Source organism: Eulemur rufifrons, chromosome 14 (genome assembly GCF_041146395.1).
Source record: "Eulemur rufifrons isolate Redbay chromosome 14, OSU_ERuf_1, whole genome shotgun sequence".
In the NCBI taxonomy this organism is placed as follows: domain Eukaryota; kingdom Metazoa; phylum Chordata; class Mammalia; order Primates; family Lemuridae; genus Eulemur; species Eulemur rufifrons.
In genome coordinates, this window is record NC_090996.1 from 2360632 (window position 1) to 2377035 (window position 16404).

Sequence of the window (16404 nt, forward strand, 5' to 3'; positions counted from 1 at the left end):
GGCTGGGGCTCAGCTCCAGCAGCTGTCTGGCTGGGTTACTCACAGAGCAGTGGGCATTTCCTGCATCTGGGGTCTGCAGAGCACACTGGGGCAGCTCTTGGGCTCAGAAAGCCCCATTGGTCAGTTTCAGCCTGGGCACGTGGCCCTCCCTCCCTGGCAGGAGTTGCATGAAGAGGTATTTTTGGAAGGTGCAGGAATTCTGTAGCCATTTGGAAAATGCCTGCTCATAGGCTGGGCTGAATTTTCATTTTAAAATGATGATGTGGCTGAGGGACCTGACCTGCCCAGTTTTCCAGGACCTAGCGGTGGGGAAAGTGAGGAGCCCTGCTCATTTTTTTCTTTTTCTGTAAATCGTATCACCATTTTCTTTTTGTCTCAAATCCCTCTATCCCACAAGCTTCAAGAGAACTGTGAGGTGTCTCCTGCAGCTCACTGGCTCTTTGATGCTATTTGCAGGTAAGTGTTTCATCTTGTCCCAAATTAGCCAGGGCTTTTAGGTCACTTCAAGTCTAGCAAAAGCTTAACCCTCCAACTCTGCACCGAGGATCTTTGGCTCTGGGTCCCTCACCTGGCGTGTCCCTGACCTTCCTGGCAGGACCCTGTCCCCCTCTGCTTTGCCCTGGTGGCCTTCATCAACAGCTGCAGCTTTTGCTATCCATCCATACATTCACCCAGGCCCTGTGCCGGTGTGACAGACACAGCCACCTTCTGTCATCACCATTTCTGCCCTTACCCTTGAGAACTCCCTCTATCCCATTTCTCCAGCTGTGTCTGCTCCCTCTGAACCATCTCTGCTCCTTGCATTGCAAAGGCAGCCTGTCCTCTCCGTTTTCTGTTTCCAAACCCCTTGCTTCCAGCTCTCTTGAGCTGGGACAAGGAATTAAAAAGTAGGACCTGACGTGACTGTCTTCCCCAGTCTTCCTCCGGCTCTCTGCCATCTCCCACCACTGCCACCATCCTCTCTCCATGCCCGATCCTGGAATCCAGGAGGGGAGGTCTGCTGCATTTGTGTCTGTATCAAACGCGAAGCAATGCCAACAACCTCCCAAAGCTGGAGGGCTCTGTTGCCTTTTCAGTTCTCCTCCAACCCTGCTCATTCCTAGGTGTGCTGCACAGACTTTCCTTCCAGGAGGCGAGATAACTGTAGTAAGGAGTCCTCACTTCCCTTGGCTAAGCCTTCTTTCCTGGAGGTGAATTCCCGAGGCAGAAGTTGTGCAAAGGCTGCCCCAGAGGGGAGAGACTTCCCCAGCAAGCACTTGTCCATTTCCTCTTTTTCTTGGGCCTGCAGGGGCCGCCCAGGCTGTTTGGAAGAAATAGGCTCTAAGCCCTTTGAATTACCTGTAACAGGGTTCAAAGTCATCTGGGCCCTCAGGTGAGGTTATCTGATTCTGGGCTGATCATCTGGACAGGTAAGGCTGGGAAGGGAAGACAGATACACAGAGTGTTGAGAATATGTACACTCAATATGAGGCTCGCTAAATTACACAGAGAAATATGAATGTCATGTGAACCAGATATTCATATAGGCTTGGACAGTGAGTTTTTTAGGAAAGAACTCTTTTCTTAAAAAATGTTATGTATTTATTCATTTTAAATGGGTAACTCAAGCATATAGCACAAAATTTCAAAAGGTGCCAGAACGTATATAGTAAAGAATAAATCTCTTTTCCATTCCTGTGCCCAAGTCCTTCAGTTTCCCTCCCAGAGACAACCACTGTTACCAGTTTACTGTGCATCCTTCTAGAGATTGTCTTTGAAGACGTGTATGTATACTTTAAAAAAAATACAAATGAGTATATTACATACACTGTTTTGGAATTTGTTCTTTTCACTTAAAAGCATATTTCGGGCTGGGTGCAGTGGCTCACGCCTTGTAACCCCAGCACTTTGTGAGGTTGAGGTGGGAGGATCACTTGAGGCCAGGAGGTTGAGACCAGCCTGGGCAACATAGTGAGACCCCATCTCTACAAAAAAAGTTTTGTTAAAAAATTAGCTGGACATGATGGTGTGCATCTGTAGTCCTAGCTACAGGAGGCTGAGGCAGGAGGACTGCTTGAGCCCAGTAGCTACGATCATGCCACTGCATTCCAGCCTGGGCAACAAAGTGAGATCCTGTCTCAAAAAAAAAAAAAAAAAAAGTATATTTTGGAGTCTTTTTTCTTATTAGCATATACACTATATGCATTGGGGGCAGATTTAGAAAGCAGAAAAAGTTCAGCTTGTCCCAGATGACACTGAGCTTTGCTTCAGATCAAGCTGTTCTTTGCTCTGGCTCAAAGGCTGTGTAGACTTTGCAGCCCCTGGGCCACCTGAAGCCGTCTTATTCAGTGAGACATCCTGCCACGTGACAGATTTCACTGAAGGGATTCATGTCCTTTGTTCTTACTGAATTCTCACAGCTGGAATTTGTCCTCACAGTTTAATAAGTGCCAGAAGGATAAGCGCCAGCTCTCCACCTGGTTACTTAATTCTTTTTCCAGGTCTTATAGGTAGATGAGGGATTTTTCTGGGCAGTGTGGAAGGTCATGTCAGAGATCTGCGTCTCTGCCTTGTGGAGAGAGGCTGGTGGAGCCTGTGTACCTGCGGTGGCTTCAGCATGATCCAAGTCATGGTGAGTTCTTTTCCTGAAGGGGTCTGAAATGTAGGAAAGGGAATGTGACTTACCTCTCACTTAATGTCAAATGATTTAGGGGGCTGCCCTCAGGGGCATAGTCACTCATGTTCTTGCCTTCTTTCCCTTTCCCCTCGCTCTCTGCCTACTGACCTTGCTTATTTTCTTTTGACTAATTAAATTAAATTAATTTATTTATTTGAGACAGAGTCTCACTCTGTCACTCTGGCTAGAGTGCAGTGGCATCAGCCTAGCTCATTGTAACCTCAAACTCCTGGGCTCAATTGATCCTCCTGCCTCAGCCTCCCAGCTATAGGTGCACACCACCATGCCCAGCTAAGTCTCTACTTTTTCTTTTTTTTTTAGAGATGGGGTCTCTGTTGCTCAGGCGGGTCTGAAACTCCTGACCTCAAGCGACCCTTCTGCTTCAGCCTCCCAGAGTGCTAGGATTACAGGTGTGAGCCACTGTACCCAGCCTTTTTGATGAATTTTATAATCCCAGTGTCCACTTCCGCTGCCATAAGGAGCTTGGGTGAAATCAAATCATCTTCTTCATTGGATTTAAATTTTCCAAAGAAAAATATGGTGGCTCACTCTTTATATTTCCTCAGATCAAATTTGTTACAAGATTTTGCCAATGAAATAAAGAAAAAACAAAGTTAGATATACCAAGTCCTTTCCCTTATGGAGGCACTATAGCCAGGGGCTTTCTGAGGTTTGTTATCTCATTTGATCTCTTTAAAAAAAACAGCTTTACTGAGATATAATTCATATACCATACAATTCATCTATTTAAAGTGTACAATTCTCCAGGCATGGTGGCACGTGCCTATAGTTCCAGCTACTCAGGAGGCTGAGGCAAAAAAGATAAAGTGTACAATTCAATGACTTTTGTATATTCACAGAACTGTAAAACCATCATCATAATCAATTTTAGAACATTTTCATCACCCCCAAAAGAAACCCCATACTCATTAGCAATCACTTCCCTTTTCTCTGTCATCCCTCCAGCCCAAGGCATCTACCAATCTACTTTCTGTCTCTAGGGATTTGCCTATTCTGGACATTCATATAAATGGAATCATATAATTTGTGGTCTCTGTGACTAGCTTCTTTCCCATAACAGAATGTTTTCAAGGTTCATCCACATCATAGCATGTGTCCGTATTTCATTCCTTTTTATGGTCAAATAATATTCCATTATATGGGTATCAACTTCTGTTTAGCCAATAGTTGATGGCTATTGTCCAATCAGTTGATGGACATCTAGTTTTTTTCTACTTTTTTTTTTTTGGCTATTATGAATAATGGTGCTATGAACATTGGTGCAGAAGTTTTTTGTGGCTCTCATTTGATCTTTACAGCAATTCTCTAAGGTACACATTAGATTCAGATTCTATAGATAACAAAACTGGTTCCAAGATGGTAGACAGCAATTTTGAATACAGCTGTTAGATTCCTGAGCCCATGCTTTCTCCAATCCACGTTGAATTAATCACTTTGACAGAACCTGGTGTAGATGTGCCTGTAGGAAGGAATTGTAAAAGTGAATGGTTAATGTTGTGAAATTTCAGCCCCTCCCCACCTCTCCCTTCCTGCTTTGTGTTTTTCTCCTTTCCGAGTGAGTCTTCGAGTCCTTCTTTTAGGTAGTCAGTTTCCCACCCCTGAGGTCGGGCGAGAATCTATCACTCATTTACGCTTCAGTGTGGAATAAGATATTGTGCAAATTTGATATTTGCCTTTGCGACTTATCTCCCACGAGATGCAGGTGCCGCTGAGGCAGTGGACAGGCAGAGGAGGGGATTTCCTGGAAAAGCTCATTTTCTTGTCCTGTCCCAGGGCACGGATGAAGGCCTTGTGGGCCACCCACGTGGGGGACTGGGGCGGGGAGGACTGCCACCTGCTAGCTCCTCGGCTCCAGCCGGGCCGCGCGCACCGCTGCTCTGGCAACAACCCGGCCCGGGAGGTGGCGGCCGGGAAGCCCCCTCCGGGAGCGCGCACGAGCAGGGTGGCGGGGGCGCCGGCCCGGTCGAGACGTCAGACCTCCGCCCCTCGGCGCTGGCCGGATCGAGCGCAGCCCTAAGCTCCGCCTCCCTCGGTGGGCAGCCGGCCGGAACCCGCGAATCAGAGCGGCCGACACATCGCCCCGCCGAGCTCCTGGCAGCCAATTACAGCACGCGTGTGATCCAGAGACCGCTCCGGAGGCTGGCAGCCGGCGCAGAGGCGGCGACGGCGGGAGTCGCTGCTGAGGCGGCTGGGGGCTCGGGTCGCGGCGGCTCTGCTCCGCGGGGCCGGGCCGGGCCGGCAGCTACTGGCGCCTGGCAGTGAGAGCTGGCTCGCGGGGCGGGGGAAATGGCCCCCACCTAGGTCGGCAGGAGAAGCGGCTGAGCCCAGGATGCCGGCTCGGCGGCTCCTCACACATCCCAGGTAAGGGGACGCCGCGCTCACTGCGGCTCCGCTTGGAGCGCCGCCCCAGTTCCCCTGCGTTCTGCCGTCTCCACCCGGCTCCGGTCCCGGCGGGCTCCGTCTTGGCGTTCCTCGGCCCCACGTCGCCTCCTGCCCGCGGGTCTCCGCGTCTGCCCCCAGCGGCTGTCCAACCCCACCCCCAAGCGCGGCGCCCCGGGTTCTGGCCCGCCCGGCCCCTGCTCCCACGCCCCTTCCCCCATCGCAGCTTCTCGCTGTCGCCCGCTCCCCCGCGTGCGGTCGACCTCCCTGCCCCCTCACCTCTGCCCCTTCCCCTCCCTCTTCGCGGCGCTGGTACCACGTCCCAGCCCCGCAGTCCTTAGGGGCTTCTTCGCGAGATGAGACTCCCGTCCAGCCGGGATCGTCTTTTGCGATCACCTGTACGCGGGGTGCGCTTCGGCAAACGCACCCCCATCCCTGCTCTTTGTACCGCGTTCTCCCTACGTGTCCGTCGCCCGCCCCGCTCCAGGTGTCCCTGGATCTTACTCTTTTGCTCCCAGACGCCTTCTTTTCCCAACTCGCCTTTTCTCTTCTCATTTTGATCAACCACCGTCGCTAACTCTTCTTTTCCTTTGCACTAAACCTTAATACGTAAACCTTCAGACACGTCGCCACCGTCCTGAATGCCACATCCATAACATCTTAATTCGTCTTTAAGTGACTTGCACCCATAACATGGAAAGTGCCTTCCCCAGAGCCTGGCACACAGTAGGCCCGGCACATGGTGGGTGCTCGCACATGTTAGCCTCTTCCACCTTTTGTGCTCTCCAGATGGTAGTAGCCAGAAGTTTAGTATCCACAGGGATTTGACCCGCTATCTGAAGAGTGGTATGGGAGATGGCAGGATGAATTGGTGAACGCCAAGTATAATAAAGTGATTAAGTGGTCAATTACTTGCTGCCATTATTTATTAAGAAGAAACAAAGCCGGGCGCAGTGGCTCATGTCTGTAATCCTAGCCCTCTGGGAGGCCGAGGCGGGTGGATCGTTGGAGCTCAGGTGTTCGAGATCAGCCTGAGCAAGAGTGAGAGCCCCGTCTCTACTAAAAATGGAAAGAAATTATTTGGACAACTAAAAATACATGCAGAAAAAATTAGCCAGGCATGGTGATATGTGCCTGTAGTCCCAGCTACTCGGGAGGCTGAGGCAGAAGGATCGCTTGAACCCACGAGTTTGAGGTTGCTGTGAGCTAGGCTGAAGCCAGGGCACTCTGGCCTGGGCAACAGTGAGACTCTGTCTCAAAAAAAAAAAAAAAAAAAAAAAAGAAGAAATAATTATGCTATCTTTGTGTCATGTATCGTTAGTTGCCTCTGTAGAGGATTCTTAGTCTGTGATTCAGCAATCTTTGCGATGTAATTACCTCCATCCCCCTCCATTTACAGTGTTTAGGAAAGAAAGAGCCCCTACCTCTTAGCTGAAATAGCATTGTATTAATATATAAGCAGTGTTGCATGTGCTTGTCTATTAGCTGGATCATCCAGGGAGCTGCAGTGAATTTTCATCCTTTAAGAGGCGGGAGGAATCAGGTTTGGATTTCTTGGAATCAGCTGCTGCAGGGATCAAATATATGCTTAGGAGTGAAAGTTCTGACAAGTTCTCTGGGAGTGAAAGAGGAATTATCTACCCTTCCCCAGCCTCCCCCAGCACTCTTTCTGGCTCTCAGAGGAAATAGCTAGTCATTTTTTTTTTTTTTTGAAAGAGTAAAATAAATTTGACTTTTTTAAATTATAAAAGCATTGTTATGGGCCTTATACTATTCTTGCCACATTTGCTCTGCTGATCTCAAGCCTGGATGAATCAGTCAGCTTTTTCTGCTCCTGGGCTTCCTAGGACAGGCTGGAGAAAATCATGAATTGTGTTGTTCTAAGCTTCTGGATTCCAACTTCACTTGCTCTGCCTGGAGATCCTTTGATTTACCCCCCAGTTTCCTCTTATGTACTAAAATCTAAATGGCAGTTTATATATCTTTGCTATTCTTCTCTCTTTGTCCTACTCTTGCCTTCTCTTCCTTGCTTATTTTGCCTCATACTTCACAGAAGAATTGGTGGGCATCAACCCTGAACGCTTAAGGTTCTGTCATTTTTATCTGTGCCTGTATGTAACTGATTTCTGATCTCCTTCCTTTTATCTTAGAGGAAGAGGGATCCTCCTTTCTAAGGCTCACATCTTTGATCTCTCCCCATATTATCATTTGTTTTCTCTCAGCCTGCATATATGCTCAGGTTTCTACTATCCAAAGCAAACAAAAAAAACCTTCTCTTGATATTTTGCTTCCTTTTTTTAATTCTCAGATTAACATGGCATTCCTTAGGGTTTCATTTTTTGTTCCTTTCTCTATTCTCTCTCTAATTTCCTTGTGTGACTATACTTCCTTTTGTGGCTTCAAATAGTACCTGTATGTTTATGGTTTTTGAAGATGTATATGTTGTCCCTACTTCTCTTGAACTTCAGGTACCAATTTTCATCTGTCTACTGCATAACTATACATGAATACTTGGTACTTCAAACCTGGTGTTTATCTTTTCCTTCCCTTCCTCTCTATCCATAGCCCCCACAATACACCTACAAACATTCCTTCTATTTTAAGTTCCTTACCCTAGAAACCTTAGAATTGTATTCTTTCTCCTCACATCATCTGTCTTAAATCCTGTTGTTGCTGACTCAACTCTTTTTCTTTCTCTCCTCATTGCTAGAAGATTGGTTCAGGCCTTGGTTATATTTTTCCTGAACAGTCAGCAGCAGCCTCATCATGGGCCTCATTGTCTCTGGGTCCTGTACTCTAGTTCATCCTCCACACTGCTGCTGGAATTATTTTCATTTCTGAAATATCTATCTGATCATGCCACTGTTTTCTTTAAAAATTCTCATCAGCTCCCTAGCACTTACCATTATGAACCATTCCTTCCAGGCCTTCTGCACCATGGGCTCATCCTTATCTTGGTTCCTTCAGGATCCAGAGCAGAAAGCAGTTAAGAAAACAGACCATTCGCTACAGTGTGAGCGAGACTGTGACAAAGATGACTACAGAGTGCTCTGAGAGCACCACCCTGGAGAGAATTTGGCAAGGTTTCTGTCCACAGGCACCTAGTACTTTTTCTGACTACCTCTTCTCCTCACCGTGGGTTAGGTGATTTTCTTTGTGTTTGCACATACTGCCATATCCATTTTTACACTATTAAAATGGTCAGTTTTCTTATTTTTCTCCCTGACTAGTTAGCGAACTCTTTAAGGAAAGGAGTTCAATCATATCTCATTGTGTCTTTAGTTTATAGCAAAGTGCTGGGCACATAATAGGTGCTCAGTAAACTAATAAAGTTTTCAAAAAAGCTGAATCTAGACAACGAAAGGTAAGAGGAAATGGGCATTTTGGAAGAGAGAGTAACACGTACAAAGGTGTGTGATAACCTGGTGCTTTTGGGAAAGAACTGGTAGTTTGAAAAGGCAGGAGAAAGGTCATGATGAAAGATGAGGCTGGAAAGGTATATAGGAGCAGCTCATGAATGACCTTGTGTGTCTTACTATATAGTTGTATCCTGATGGTAGTGAGGAACCTTTGAAGAATTTCATCCTGGGAAGATCTTGCACAGTCTGGCTTGTTCCCATCTCAGCCTCCGTGTCTTGCTGCATGCCGTGCCTTTTGCCCTAGCCATATAAAATCGCCTGCATTACCTGAACATGCCTAGATGGCTTTGTGTATCTTTCTCCATGGAATGCCCTTTCCCACCTTAGCCACCTGTAGATTATACATGTTCGTGGTTACCTCTGCAGTAAAGCCTTCCCACATCTCCCCCCAGTTCATCTTCCTCTTGATTTCTACTGTCAAAATACATGTGGTCATTGCATTTACTTGTTTACATGTTTTTCTCCTCTTTCTCAGCTCTAAGGGTAGGGCTTTGAAATCAGGCTGGATTTTGAGTCATGTCTGCATCCCCTACTCTGGCAGGTAACATGAATGAGTGTTGTGATCGGATGTATTTTGAGAAAAATCACTCTGATCTCTGGTAGCATTGTGAAGAATGAGTTATAAAGGGGCAAGACTGGACACACGAAGACGAGTTAAGGGGGTTGTTACAGGAGTCTAGGTGAAAATTGATGAGGCCAGTGAGGGTGAGGGGATGAAGATGAGGGTATAGATGTGAGAGTGAATCAGCTGAATGAGGGGAACTGGTTAGGTGTGGAGGTGAGGGCAAGAAGAAGAAGGAAGAGTAAAAAATGACTTCTTGATTTCTGGCTTGGGTGACTGAGCAGTGGTGGTTCTGTCTATTCAGGTAGGAAATACAGGAAAAGAAACAGGTTTTAGAGGGGTAAGGAGAAATCCAGTGCTACCATCTTTTTTTTTTTTTCCCCTCCTCAATATTAACCTTGGCATCCAATGGTACCATCTTGATGTCTGGGAAATAGCTCAAGAGAGCAGTTAGGCCTAAAGATGGAGATGTATGTAGAGGTTCTGCACCAGGATTAAAACTAAAGTCATCAGAAGTAGGTGAGATTGCCTGGTCCAGTGACTTTCAACATAGGATACTTTTCTTTTTCTTTTTCTTTTTCTTTTTCTTTTTCTTTTTCTTTTAAGAGACAGATTCTTGCTCTGCTGCTCAGGCTGGAGTACAGTGGCACAATCATGACTAACTGCAACCTCGAACTCCTGAGCTCAAGCAATCCTCCTGCCTTAGCCTCCCGAGTAGCTAGGACTACAGGAATGCACCACGACACCTGGCTAAATTTTAAAAAACTTTTTATAAAGACAGGTTCTTGCTATGTTGCTCAGGTTGGTTTCAAACTCCTGACCTCAAGTGATCCTTGCACCTTGGCCTCCCAAAGTGCTGGGATTACACATGTGAGCCACCAGGCCAACATAGGCTACCTTAAAAACACCTCAGAGCTTTTTAAAGGGTTAAGATGGGGGATGGAGGCATCCAAAGAGATTCTCATTCATTTGGTCTGGTGCAGGGCCAGACCTTGTTATTTAAAAATGCTTCCCATGTGACAGTGATTTGCACCTAGGGCTGAGAACTGGGCTGAGAGCAAAGAGGGAGTGATAGAACCCTAAGGAAAGTAGTATTTAATTCATTCTTTAAAAATCAGGATAAATATCATCTTTGCTAACACGGTTAATTTCTTACTTTCCTGGTATTTTGTACATGGACCTATTAAAGTACTTACCACATTTTATCTAAATTATATCTTGTGAGTCCATTTTTCTCATAACCAAGAGTTCCTTGAGGCCTGGGACCATGCCTTTAGTTGATCTTTTCATCACTATCTTGCACAGTACTTGATAGATTTTAGAAACTTGATCAAAGTTGGTTGAATGAATCAGTTGATAGTAATGTAAAACATATCTTGAATTCATATTTTTGCAAGCTGAGCATCTGTTTCTTTCTTGACTGCTTAACAGGTCATTTGTCAAACTTGCATAGTCACTCTTGTTTTACAAACACACACAATCTTTATAAATTAGAATGGATTAAGATGAATATTATTTGCCCTATAATGACTTGGCTTTTAAGGTGGTTAAGCTATGACAGTCATTACAGAAACATTCCGCCTTCGACTTTAGCAAGTACTATTTAAAATAGACTGTACTTCAGGCCAGGCGTGGTGGCTCGTGCCTGTAATCCGAGCATTCTGGGAGGCTGAGGCGGGTGGATCGTTTGAGCTCAGGAGTTTGAGACCAGCCTAAGCAAGAGTGAGACCCTGTCTCTACTAAAAATAGAAAGAAATTAGCTGGACAACTAAAAATATATATATAGAAAAAATTAGCCGGGCATGGTGGCGCATGCCTGTAGTCCCAGCTACTCGGGAGGCTGAGGCAGGAGAATCGCTTGAGCCCAGGAGTTTGAGGTTGCTGTGAGCTAGGCTGACGCCACGGCACTCTAGCTCAGGCAACAGAGTGAGACTCTGTCTCAAAAAAAAAAAAACAAAAAACAAATGGCTCTGATTTTAGGCTTATAAGCTTTGGAATTTTTAACTAGAACAAAAACTATCAAATTGATAAAAGATCTTGAACAGTGGCGTAACAATTTCTTTTTAACTAAGAAAATTAAGGAATAGGGAAATATGCATTAAGCCCTATACCTATACGAATCTCACTGGTATTGGCGATGGGGAGGGGAAAATCTGTAATTCCTAAATATTTAATCTCTATTATAGGAAAACCTATAAAGATGTTTGCTATTGATATCAACATATTTTGTAATTTCTCAGGTATAGATACAAACCATGGCATTCTTTGTCTTCTTTTGTTCTTTGTTTCCTTAAGATTTTGTCAGCTCTTGCTCTTTATAACTTTTATTGTTGACGGTTCTATACTGTCAACATTTGAAAAACGTTGTGCTACTTTCTTCAGACCTCCATGATTTCAGATGTGAAGTCCTCTGTCATTGAAATTCATGTTTCCTTGTAGATAATGTGTTCTTTCTCCCCAGCTGCTTTAAAGGTTTTTTTCTTTGTCTTTAGTTTTCAGAAGTTTAATTATGATATGTCTGATTATATGAATTTCTTTGGGTTTATCCTATTTGGATTCTATCACCTTCTTGAACTATAGCTTTGTCTTTTCCCAAATTTGGGAAGTTTTTCAGCCATGTCTTAGAATAATTTTTCAGTGACTATAATTTTCTGTGACTATGATGATACAAATGTTAGATCTTTTTGTTATCGTTTCACAGGTCATGAGGCATCATTTTTTCATTTTTTTTCCCCAGCCTAATTTTTTCTTGCCTGTTGTTTAGATTGGGTGATTCCTATTATTCTACTTCCAGTTTCAGGTTGCCTGGTTCTTTACCCTATTATTTATATTCATTCTGCTATTGAGACCAATGGTGAGTTTTTATTTTGGTTATTATATTTTTCAGTTCTGTAATTTCCATTTGGTTCTTTTGTATATCTTCTATTTCTTTGGTGAGATTTTCTGTTTTGTCATTTGTTTCAAGAGTACATCTAATTGCTTGTTAAAACTTAATGGCTACTTTTGGCCAGGTGCGGTGACTCACGCCTGTAATCCTAGCACTCTGGGAGGCCGAGGCGGGTGGATCGCTCGAGGTCAGGAGTTCGAGACCAGCCTGAGCAAGAGCAAGACCCCCGTCTCTACTAAAAAAAATAGAAAGAAATTATATGGACAACTAAAAATATATATAGAAAAAAATTAGCCGGGCATGGTGGCACATGCCTGTAGTCCCAGCTACTCGGGAGGCTGAGGCAGGAGGATTGCTTAAGCCCAGGAGTTTGAGGTTGCTGTGAGCTAGGCTGACGCCTCGGCACTCTAGCCCAGGCAACAGAGAGAGACTCTGTCTCAAAAAAAAAAAAAACAAACAAAACTTAATGGCTACTTTAAAATCCTTGTCAGATCATTCCAACATCTGATTCATCTTGGTGTTGGTACGTGTTGTCCTTTTTCATTCAAATTGTGATTTTCCTGGTTCTTAGCATGAGTGACTTTTGATTATATCTTGGACATTTTAAATATTGTGTTAGGAGCCATAGATCTAAATTAAATCTTCTGTTTTAGTAGGCAGATCCCCCTAAAAGGTTTAGTATATAGCTCCCAGCCTACTTTTTTGGGGGGAGGAAACAGCTTTATTGAGATATAGTTCGTATACCACACAGTCACCCATTTAAAGTATAAATTCATTTGCTTTTAGTATATTCACAGAGCTGTGTATCCATTACCATGTTTGGATTTAGAACATTTTCACTACCCCACAAAGAAATCGTACCACATACTCCTTAGCCATCATCTTCAACTCTCCCATTCCTAATCCCAAGGCAACCACTAATATATTTTCTGTCTCTATAGATTTATATTATAGAATAGTATTATCCATTCTGGTCCCATCATATAAATGAAGTCATTCAAAATGTTGCCCCTTGTTACTGGCTTCTTTCACTTAGCATAATGGTTTCAGGATTCTTCCATGTTGTATTATATATCAGTTTGTATTCTTCCATGGTTTCAGGAGTCTTCCATGTATGTATTATATATCATTTCATTTCTTTTTATCACTGAATAATATTCCACTGTGTGGATATGTCACATATTATTTATCCATTAATTAATTGATAGGTATTTGGATTATTTCCACATTATTATGAATAATGCTGCCATGAATATTCATGTACAAGTTTTTCTGTGGACATGTTATCCTTTCTCTTGGGTGTATACTAATACCTAGTAGTGGAATTGCTGAGTCATATTTTAACTCTAGAATTATAGATTTTACATTTTGAGGAACTACCAGACTGTAAATGGCTGCACCATTTTACATTTCCACCAGCAATGTATGAGGGTTCTGATTTCTCCACATCCTTGTCAGCACTTCTTGTTTTCTGACTTTTTGATTCTAGACATCCTACTGGGTATAAAATGGCATATCATTGTGGTTTTGATTTGCATTTCCCAGCTGGCAAATAATGTTGAGCATCTTTTCATGTGTTTTTTTTTGTCCATTTGTATATGTTTAGAGAAATATCTATTCCTTTGCCCATTTTTTAATTGAGTTGGCTTTTTATTGTTCAGTTGCAATATTTCTTTATGTATTCTGGATACTAGACCCTGAGCAGATGTAGGATTTGCAAATATGAATATCCCATTATATGGGTTGTCCTTTTACTTTCTTGATGGTATCCTTTGAAGCATAAAAGTTTTTAATTTTGATAAAATCCAATTTATCTATTTTTTCCATTTGCTTATACTTTAGGTTTCATAAGAAACCATTGCGTGGTCCAGGGTCACAAAGATTTACTCTTGTGTTTTCTTCCAAGATTTTTATGGGTTTAGCTCTGACATTTAGGTCTTTGATCCATTTTTATGAATTGTTATATATGGTATGAGGTACAGGTTCAATTTCATTCTTTTGCTTGTAGATATTCATTTGTTTCAGCAACTTGTTAAAAAGGCTATTTTTCTCTCTTTGACTTGTCTTGGCACCCTTGTGGAGTTTGAAAGTTGATAGGGATTGCATTGAACCTTTAAATCACATTGGAGAATAATGCCATCTGAACAGTATTTAGTCTTCCAACCCATGTACATGGGATATCTTTTTATTTATTTAGATCTTCTCTAATTTCTTTAAATAATGTTTTCTGGCTTTCAATGTACAACTCTGGCACTTTTTTGTTAATTTTTTTCTTAGTATTTTATTCTTTTGATGCTATTGTTACTGAAATTGTTTTCTTAATTTTATTTTTGGATTATTATTGCTAATATATAGAAATATAATTGAATTTCTTATATTTTATAATCATACTGAACTCACTTAATAGTTCTGATGATTTTTTAGTGATTTATTAGGATTTTATAAATACTAAATCATGTAGTCTCTGATGATGCCTTCTTCCTTCCAGTCTGAATGCCTTTTAACTTATTTTTCTTGCCTCCTTACTCTGGCTAGAACCTCCTGTAATCATGTTGAGTAGAAGTGGTGAGTGGATATTCTGTCTTGTTCCTGATTATTAAGTGATCAAGTGTGAAATTAGCTGCACATTTCCTTAGATGTCCTTTATCAGGTTGATGATGTCCTCTTCTATTTCTATTTTATTCAGTGTGTTTATAATAAAGCAATGTTGGATTTTGTCAAATGCTTTTTCTTTGCCTACTTATATGATCCTTTTTTTTTTTTTAAGACAGAGTCTCATTGTGTTGCCCTGGCTAGAGTGCAGTGGTGTCATCATAGCTCATTGCAACCTCAAACTCCTGGGCTCAAGTGATCCTCCTGCCTCAGCCTCCCAAGTAGCTGGAAGTACAGGCGCATACCACCGGTCCTGGCTAATTTTTCTATTTTTGTAGAGATGGGTTCTTACTCTTGCTCAGGCTGGTCTTGAACTCCTGACCTCAAGCAATCTTTCTCAGCCTCACAAAGTGCTGGATTATAGGTGTAAGCCACTGCGCCCGGCTTGTGTCATCCTTTTTCATGGTTTTTTTTTTTTTTTTTTGGTCATTTATTCTATTAATATGGTGTATGTCACTGATTTTCATATGTTGAACCAACCTTTCATTTCTGGAATAGGTCACACTTGCTTATGGTGTTATTGTCTCTCGTGACATGAGGCACTGTTCTTTTCAATTTTTTCCAGCCTATTTTTTTCCTCTGTTGTTTAGATTGGATAATACCTATTGTTCTAGTTTCAAATTCACTGGTTCTTCTTAGTTATATATGTATATGTTACTGGATTTTGTTTGCTGGTATTTTCTTGAGGATTTTAGCATTTATATTTATAAATATTTATAATATTTATGTTATAAATATATATAAATTATAATTTATAAATATGTTTAAACAATTAGAAATTTAATTTATAAATTATGTTAAATATATCTGAATTTTATAAATATATTTATAAATTTGTAATTTAGAAATATTTCTAAATATAAATGTGATTTATAACTTACAAATTTTTATAAATTTATAGACATTTATTTATGAGTATTGGTATGTTTATTTTTGTAGTGTCTTTGGTTTTGGAATCAGAGTAAAAGTGGCCTGTAAAATGAGTTCAGAAGTGTTTCCTCCTCTTCTATATTTTGGAAGAATTTGTTAAGGATTGGTGTTAACTCTTTTTTAATGTTTTGATAGAATTCAGCAGTGAAGCCATCTTGTCCTGCGTTTTTCTTTCTGGGAAGTGTTTGATAACTAATTCAATCTCTTCATCTGTTACAGGTTTACGGAGATTTTTTATTTCTTCTTGAATCAATTTTGGTAGTATGTGTCTTTTAGGAATTTGTCCATTTCTTCTAGGTTATGTAATTTGTAGGGTATCAGTTGTTTATGCTCATTTTTATTTCTGTAAGATTGGCAGTTATGTCTTCTCTTTCATTATTGATTTTAGTAATTTCAGTCTTTTTTGTTTTTGCTCAATCTAGCTAAAGGATTGTCAATATTGCCAGTCTTTTCAAGGAACCAACTTTTGGGTTTTTTTCTGTTTTCTTTATTGTTCTTCTATGTTCTGTTTTATTTATTTCACCGTAATCTTGATTATTTGCTTCCTTCTGATGGTTTTGGTTTAGTTTGCTCTTTCTAGTTTCTTAAGGGAGAAAGTTAAGTTTTTAATTTTCAGTTTTCTTTTTTTAATATAGCTGTTTACAGGTATAAATTTCCCTGATAGCACTGCTTTTCTGCTTCCCATAAGTTTTGTGTTTTCATCTCAAAGTATTTTGTAACTTTCCTTACAATTTATTCTTTAGTTTGTTGATTATTTGGGAGGGTTGCGTTTAATTTGCACATATTTGTGAATTTCCCAAACTTTTTTTCTGTTATTATTAGGTCATTAAATATGAAACATCCAATTTTGGATCAGAAATTTACTTTATTATATCTCAAACAAGAAGCAGTACAATTA

The 16404-nt window shown here is 41.8% G+C and overlaps 1 protein-coding gene across 3 annotated transcripts in view; it reads left to right on the top strand.

The window, feature by feature from the left end:
* Positions 1-241: 241 nt before the first annotated feature.
* The window catches only part of TPST1 (tyrosylprotein sulfotransferase 1), a 103969-nt gene continuing 87806 nt past the window's right edge, over positions 242-16404 (top strand). Inside the window, exon 1 of one of the 3 annotated variants that reach the window (XM_069485631.1) lies at positions 242-456. The gene's annotated coding sequence lies outside the window, so the exon portion shown is untranslated. Of the gene's footprint in view, positions 457-2500; positions 2612-4846; positions 5039-16404 lie in introns of those variants that run through there. The other 2 variants (XM_069485630.1, XM_069485629.1) reach the window with 2 other exon arrangements.